Genomic DNA, 9,233 nt, shown 5'->3' with positions numbered 1-9,233 from the left:
GCCACCATGATGATGATAGTTACGTCATCACATACATCCACGTTAAAGGACACCTTTCACAAAACCAAAAAAGTTTTCTTTTCCGCTCCATTGATTGCAGTCAACATATCAAGACAGAGAGTCTTCGGGGTCCTTTTTTCCTTAGGCCAGAATCTAGGCTCGTATTGATATTGATTTCGGATGTGGGGTTGGTTTTTATTTAAAAATATATTAAAATAATATATATTTTTTTATTTTTTAAAAATTATTTTTAATATTATCTTATCAAAATGATTTAAAAACATTAAAAAAAATATTATTTTAAAAAAATAAAAAAAATTTAATTTTTACAAAATCATTTTTAAAATGTAAAAACAGACAGGTACGGCTGGAAATTGCGGTAATTTTAGTTGTTGTAGTTTAGAAAAACTAGTTTAAAATAATTAATTTTTATGGTTGGTTTTGTAAAATATGTATTTTTATTAAAATTTTGTTTGACACTGTTGTAGAATAAAAAATAATTTAAAAATATTTGGTTAAAACTGGTTTTAAAAATGATGTTGATAATAAAATAATTAAAAAAACATGTAGTTTTGAATTATATTATTATGTATTGGATTATTAACACATTATAAATTTGATAATGTGATATTAAGATGCTACTTTTATTAATTCATTAAATTAGTTGCAATCTTATCACTAAATAATTCATTTGATAAGGCTTTTGGTATTCATAGCTTTCCAAACATGGTATAATATTAGTTAAAAAATCATCGAAAAGAAAATTAGGATGATGATTAAAATCTACAAATATTATATTTTCTTGCAACTTCCTTTCTATGTAATTAAATAGTGTCGTTGATATCACTACAATTTAAACTTGTTGGATAATCAAGTAGACATGTTTTTGTAAAATTCTCTATTTTTTCCATACTCTAAAAATGTGTTCTATCACATCATGATACACAATAAATCAAGACTTGCCACTTAACAAGAAGGGTTTTAAGATTTATTAAGATAATAATTATAACATATATTAACAATAAACTTGAATTTAAATATTAAAATTCATATTGAATTTGTACTATACTACATATAAAAAGAATAATCTTAATACTTCACATTTAAAAAGTTCATGAATATAAAATAAAAATGTATTATTTATGTTTTCTCTTTATTTAGAAAACCGTTAAAAAATTGTATTGAAAAATTATGGAATGTGTTTTCCAAAATAAAGGTTTTTAGATAGAAAAACATTTTATTAAATATAATATTCCAATTTTTCCCTTTTATCCTTTAGTTTTACAAAATAAAAAAAAAAAAGAACAGCTCCTAAAAATCCTCGGGAAAAAAACAAAATGTTAAATGCTTCTATTATATATTGTAGAGTTATTATAGGCAATAAGATATGAAGAATTTTGCACAAGGCAACAATTAAATCCTCATTTTTTTTTACCGTATGAGAATATCGATCTATGCTCAATAAATTTATGCTCCAGGGTCCATTGCATCAAAATGTTTTTTTTAAGCTGATTATTTTTTATTCGATTTGATTTGATTTTTATTAAAAAAAAAATAAATTAAATTTTTTTTTAAAAAACCGAAATTGAGCTGAAACCAGTTCAAATTGACCAGTTCGGTTCAGTTTTTTAGGATAAAAACCGGTTCAAACTGGTTTGGTTCGGTTTTTTTAGTTTAGCTCGGTTTTTTTCCTATTTTTTATGTTTAAATTTGGTTCGGTTCAGTTTTTTTGGTTTTAGGCTTATAAAACCGAAACCGAACCGAACCGGTTGGTTTTTTCAAAATTTTAATCAGTTTTTTTACGGTTCGGTTTTTTCGATTATTTTTTTTCAATTTTCTTGGTTTAATTGGTTTTTTTAATTTGTTTTGGTCACTCCTATTTTTTTTATATAGAAAAAATACTGAAAAGATGATGAATCCATAAAAAAAAATGGTACTTTTATAGATTAATTATTAATACTCACACCAAGAAAAGATAAAAGGGAGAAAATTAATTATTTCGAGTGAATGCAAAACAAGTACTTGGAATACTTGTCGATGGTGCGTGTTAAGAAAAAAGTGTTTGGGCTATTACTCAAAAAGAGTGAAGTCAAAGCCACTTTGTCTGTTTGGGTCAAAGCCCAATTAAACAAGGTGAAATAAAAAGCCTATCTATTTACACAATGACTTAAACGGAGCAAAATTAAAATAAACTAAAAGGGCTGCTCAGTAGTCAGTAGCACCAATCATTGTTTATTCTCATAAATTAAACAGTAATTTTTTTAAAAAAATTTAATTTGATTCTTAAATTTTTTATTTTACATAATTGAGTTTTTTAAGGTCAAATTAACATCAAACTGTATATTTTTACGGGAGGAAGGGTTGAATTGAAAAATAATAGACTAAAATGCAAAAAAATAAGTAAAATAAATGGTGGTTTTGACACTTGTTGAAAATTTTATTTTATTCTCTCAATTTTTATTTATTTATTAGATGATCGGTTTTAATTTTTATAAATTCATTTTTTATATTTTTTTGTTTTTTTTTATGGGAAGAGAAAGAAGAACTCGTTAGAATCCAGTATAAAGAACTTTATATCAAAGGATTCCTTACGCGGAGAATTCAAATTCAGTCTTGACCTGGCTACTTGTTGGCTGTCCAATTTAACGGAACAGCTCCCTTGTTGTCCGGTTTGAGTGGATAATTTCTTGCTATTTGGTTTGATTAGACAGCTTGCTTGTTGTTCGGTTTTTTTCTTTTTTCTTTCTATAGGGCCCTGGCTTGAAACCGTAGTTCTGATCGAAGTTTGCAGCCGTAAACATCCAAAATGAAAGCAGAACCATGTATACAAAAAGAGTGGAAGGTGTAAAGGAGACCAGAACAAGACAATGAAAGAAGGGGGGAAAGGCAGGGCTTTCTAGGGATGTGCTAACAAGCTTTTCTTATTGTCATTTTTATATGCAGATAATGTTTCCATGGGAGATGTCTGCGACCTCGAGCCCCTCTTCTTCTTCTTCTTCTTCTTCACAGGCAAACCCTTTCCCAAAGAGGTGCTAACAAGCCCAGGGAGTTTTAATTGGATCATTTTGATTGCTTGCACAGTCTCACTCCCAGAAATATGAATTAATGTTCTTTTGTTTTCTTTATTCGATCCGAAATCTCAAAGCGTTTTTTTTTTTTTTGGAGTGAAACCAAGGAAACGAAGAGATCATAACCGAGCGCATCATCAATTAAAAATAAATAAATAAATAAATTATGTGGTCTACCTAGCTAGAACATATATCATATATTCATGATGGGATGATCACTCTCCCTTCTCTTTGGCGTCTTCGCTTTTCTTCGCTTTGGATTACACGATGCGCGCAGATAGCCCTTTCCATCCTAGGCTGAAATACCTAATCTTAAACCTTTACCTCCGATCCAGCGTACAGTAGTGCTTAGTTTCATCTGAAGTGTGATGCTAATTAAGATAAACAGCTCCATGAATCGGTAAAAAAAAGAAAGCCGAACTCATCCATTATATATGTGGGAGCAACTCTCTTACATAACTAAGCTTAATTACTTTTCGGTTTCTTATGCTTTCGATGCATGTCTATGTTCAGCCTGTGAAAAATGAAATACTTATCGTGATGTTACATCCATATTGAGCTCAAAAGAGCTAGCAAAAAACCCATTTCGTTGTTGCATTTCGATTTAGAACATACTCCCGTAACCCTAACAATTGAAATTGCTCAAACCCAAGGGTCTACAGACCTAGAAATGCAAGCTTCTCCCTGGAGCCTTAGCTAGTTTCAGCATTTGAAACTACCAGTGGACTTGTAATAATATGCCGGTAATAGTAATCTTATAAGCAGAAGTAGACGGTGATATATAGATTATCCACTCGTTAATTTCCTCCACGAATTCGTTACAAAGACTGTATTTCATCTGTGATCATTATGGTTGGAGAAGTCCTCATACTTGCAAATACTGAACCCATTCATTATCAGTGTAAGTTGGTAGTTTCCTTCTGCGTTTTAGTGTTCACAGTTCATTCCACATGTTTGAGATCAGGCGTGAGACCTTGGTCTCAGCGTTATTAAAATGGATAATCACAAAAAAATCGTTTATTTGTTTTTCTCACTTTATCTGATCTGTTCATTTGTAAATTACATTATATATTTATAAAACATTACATCCTTAATTAAGCTGGTATAAAAAAAAAACATTTGATGATTTATGGGATTGATATTATATTTTATTTAATGATTAAAAAGTCGATCCTTACAATATTAATATCACAATTTTTTCATTGTACTAAAAAAACCCTAGCCATTCAGACTATCCTGATTAAAAAGATTTTCTTCTCCTACTGGGGGATATAATTAATTAATTAGTTATTTATGCACAATCACTTTCATGCATGTTAAAAATAATAGGTATACAAGAAAAAAAAAAACATGTGATGATTTATAGGATTGCTATTATATTTTATTTAATAATTAAAAAGTCCTTGCTATTCTGTTTTTTTCGTTCTTTGGTGATTTGAAAATTAAGTTTCAAGTTTTTGGACTTTATAAACCCAAATTTTAAGTCATTTTAACATGAAAACATATCAAAAACACTATAAAAATGTTCATAAATCATTTATCAACATCAAAACACTTTAAAATCACTTTTTTAAAAATAAAAAATAATTAAATAAAAAAAATCTAAATAAAACCCAATTTAATTTGTCAGGCATGTTTACAAGAAAAAACCACAATTATCAAACTCATCTCTTCTTTTAAATTTAGGGACTAACATGTTAAAAAAACAATAAAATAACAAAAACTAAAAACGACTGTAGAATAAGAAAAAAGAAAATAGGTGGACTAAACATAGTTTTTATTATGAATTTGAGATTGATCATGAGATTTTTTTTTATTTTTTATTTTTATCATCTTTTATAAATTTTATTTTTATTTTCTTAATAAATTTTAAAAAATTAATCATAAAATGCTATAATTAAAAAAGAAAGTGAGGATGAAAATAAAAAAAGAGAGAGTTTGGTACAAAGTTTTATCTAGGAGTTTTAGTTTGTAATATAGTAAGATTTATGAATCAGCCCTAGTCAATGTACAATGATTAACTAATCAACAATTATAATGGTTAATATATTAAAACAAAACAAAGTTCTACTTTTTTTTTTTATTTTTTTATAACAAGATAATAGAAATAATAAAAAAAGAAATAAGTTGATTGTGGGATGACCTAACTGAACAGATAGCTCAGACATATTCTGATGTTTCTATGGCCATCTGAGTGGCCGAGGGAGGTCTTTGTCTTCCATTAGGAGCATTAAAAATAGGCTGAGCTGATGTTTCCTCTTATGGTCATGCCTGTATCCAGATTTGGATTTGCTGATGTCATCCAAAGGCACGCGCAATTTTAGTGGACAAGAATCTGCTAATTTTGTAGACATGGAATGACTGCTCGTTTACCCTCCTCTTTTTTTTTTTTTTCTTTTTTTTTTAATTATTATTTTACTCTAAAGTAAAACATTGCAAGAAAGCTTGTGATAATTAGAGTTTAAAAATTCAGCTAGCTGTTCACTTTCTTAAATTAAAAAAATTAATTTTATAAAAACAACTTATATATATATATATATATATATAAATTTAACTGATCACTTTAATAATATCTTATATATAAAAATAACTAATATATAATTAGTAACTTTGAATATTTTAAAATTAACTAACCTAATTAATTTCCTTTAACTTTATTAGATCACAAAAAGAATTTATTCTTTAAGCAAGTCATTTATTTAGTAGTTCTAGCTATATTAGCTTGTGGATCTTAATTAGATTATTTAGTAGTTCTATTTATTAATTAAATAAACCATGTAATATTTTGATTTTGATTTATATTCTTATGATATTTATTTGTTTTTCACAAAAGAAGAATTTATTTAAAAAAAACATTAAATTTAAGTTATGTTCTTCATAATAATAATAATTTTAATTTAGGTAACTTTAGTAACAACACAACATAATAATTCAACTTGTGGTGCGAAATTAACAAAAACACTACTAGCTAGCCTTCCTTGTATGTGGTTAGGTCTCGGTTTTATTAAGTGGTTCAGTTGTCCTTGATGATCGTGATCGCCTCCCTCCTGTTTCATTTGACATAAACAATCCATCATTAAATGACAGCAATTACCGAATTTCTGATCATGACAAGTCCATTCATAATGCAATAATTATTGCTTAATTATGTTGCCTATGAACCATCACCAAATTAACTGTGTATTGATTGATGACCCCCGAAAATTGACTGGTTAAAGATTGGACTTGTTCTTGACATGACAGGTGAAATTGCACGTGGAGCAACTTTTTTTCTGATAAGCAGAAGAATTAGGCCTGAGAGGGCTCAGAACAACCCAGACGGGCGACAGAAGATACATCAGAGCCAAGATTTGGCAGAAAAAAGAAAAGAAAAAAACAAAGATTGCTGTCATTGAGTCCAGATAGAGGTTTATGATCTTATCCCCATGTCTTCAGGTTATTATCACACCCAACAAATGACCTCATCAAGCCATGAACTTAATTTATATCCCAAAGACCTTTAATGATTTCAAAATCCCAGCAAAGTTCCCATAATGATTTCAAAATAACACATGGAGCTCTAAGAAGATTGCTTCTTTAGCTGGGGCACCACAGAGCCCGGGTAAACCATACACCCAATCAAAATCTTGAACTGTGCCTGTAAACATGGATGGTTAAAGTTGGTCGTTGGCCCCCTCATTCGAATTAATGCATGCATCATCAAGCTTGCTTCCACCAGGAGTGTATATTTCGATTAATTTGGTAACGATGTTGATGTTTTTATATATTCAACGAGTGGAATCCGACTTTGTTGATGAGGACTTTTGCATTCAATAAGTTGTGAGAAAAGGTATCCTCGATTGGTGTGGATGCATATTATAAAATGCCTTCTTTATACAAAAAATGGAACAACTTTACAGTATGAAAAATGCAAGAATAGTGTATGCTTGCGTATGAAAATCCCATCGAACCTCATGGTAGATGAGTGATTGCACGAACATAATGCGAGCAATTGCGTTTCACAATCACAATTAGTATTAATTACTGTAATGAACCATCAATTAGAATGGACAAATATGACGTGAAGTTCATGCCTCTTAGCTATCTTTTGTTTTCTATTATGGCACGTCTCGCTGACTTTCGTATATTTCAATCTACGTTTAAAAATATTATCTTGGTAATTAACAACTGGGCACGCCAAGATTTGACCATTTCAATCTAGTAAATTGATAATAATGATATTCCTGGACTTGCTTTTCTATAGAACAAGCTTTTCTATTTGATCTTACCCATCATTTCACTTATATTTTACTTCTTGAATTCAATTTTTAAGGTAAATGGAATAATATATCAAACAACACAAGGGTTAGGTTTTCTGGTTCAAAAAACTGGTTAGGTTTTCCATTCAGCATACAAATTAAACAAGGAAAAAAGAGAGGCACAGTCATGCCTAGATTACGATCGAGCTCTTGTCCTTATTGTTGCTTTATGCAATGCCTCGATCGGTTTCCCACGGATCAAATTCTCTTTTTTGGTTTGGAGGTGTGTGTTAATCATGCTTAACAGTTGTATTCCTTATTACATATCAAGCCTTTTATCTTTATAAACTTGTGTATAAAAGTAGCTGACTCGGACCTCTTTTGGAGTTCATCAGGATTTTCGGAAAGATAATGAAAAATGAAGTTAAAAATCATATATTAGCTGAAATGCCTCGACCAATAGATCCATATCCATACAGGATGCTGCTATTGCCACTCCTCTTGTTACCGGTGATAATCCTACTCATTTCTTTAATTTGCAAGTTGATAAAGTTTTTTGTTTTCTTCTTCTTTAATTTGAAATGCTAGGATGAAATACATAATAAAAAATATTATACATCGAAAAAGTATATTTCAAACAATAATTCCTCTCGAGGATTTACTTCTTCATATTTGAAAAATGGAGCATTGAGAAAACTAAATTATTTATTTAGTACATGGAGGACATATTTTATAAAAGCAACTTTACAGCTGAAAAAAACATAACACTTACAATTCGCAAAATTGATGAACTTGGCATTTACGTGCTCTTGTTTTTTGAATGAACATTACAAAGTTTACTAAGTGATGAATTCATGAAAAAAGTTTCACAAAAAAATTAGACTTTTTATGGTTGGGTTGATAGATAGTATGATTAGACTAACCACTAGCTGATAGGCTTGGCTGGTAGCTATATGATTTGCGTTAAAGAAATAAGTTCTCGGAGAGACAGAAGACTCTCTAATATTTAAGGCAATAATTGTGTTAAGAGGAAAAAACATAAAGAAAGAGGAAAAAATAAAATGAAAGTTAAGTAATGTGTATCTACATGTGCTGGCCAAAAACAATTCAATGATGTAGCTCTAGTTCTTATGGTTGTGAATGCCTTGAATGGCTATAATGGTCTAGGGTTGAAAGTTTAGTTATTCTCTTTATTGTTTGGTGACCGGGTGTATTTATACACTAAAACCTAGAAACTTTTTAATAGAGAAAGAGGTCATATCATTGATATAGAAATATGTATTTAACCTTGGTTGTGGAGTTGGTAGAAGAAAAATGATGTTTTTATTAGTGCTATCAATGCTTTTTGTATATGAAGAACCATTGGCTAGCCATGGTTGCTTGTTGGTTGATGTGTCGTTCTATAATTGTTATGTCATGTGTTTTTTTGGCATGGAAAATGGTATCTGCCATGCATATAAAGTAGTGTGAGCATAGAAAAAAATATGTGCATGAAAAGTTTATGTGTGTAGCTTCCATAAACTCAAAAAAATCATAAAAAAAAACGTGTTAAATAAGATTAGACAAATTGGATTAGGGTGGAGTTTTGGGATGAAATTCCAACCATTTAGGCTAGCCTAAAGGGCTAGAAAAATATATCTTTATTTTTTTCGTGCATCATCGTTTTTCCTCTTTAAGTTTTTTAAACAAAAGTGTTTAGAAGACTATGATAATAAAAAATGAAGAGAAAAATAGTTAGTATATAAATATTACCTTTTGTTATCGTGCCTATACCTATATATGGCTTTTGTTAATGTTTTCCTTTAAAAAAATTTCATGTAAATTTTTGTTAATGTTTCTGCAAAAAGAAGAGATTTTAATTTTTTTTGTTAAAAATAAATCTTCAAAAAATAACTATAGAAGTACATAATATAGTTTGTATATGCAT

This window comes from Populus nigra, chromosome 8, assembly GCF_951802175.1.
Source record: "Populus nigra chromosome 8, ddPopNigr1.1, whole genome shotgun sequence".
NCBI classification, from domain to species: domain Eukaryota; kingdom Viridiplantae; phylum Streptophyta; class Magnoliopsida; order Malpighiales; family Salicaceae; genus Populus; species Populus nigra.
The sequence above is the reverse complement of the archived record's forward strand: the minus strand, read 5'-3'. Positions refer to the sequence as shown.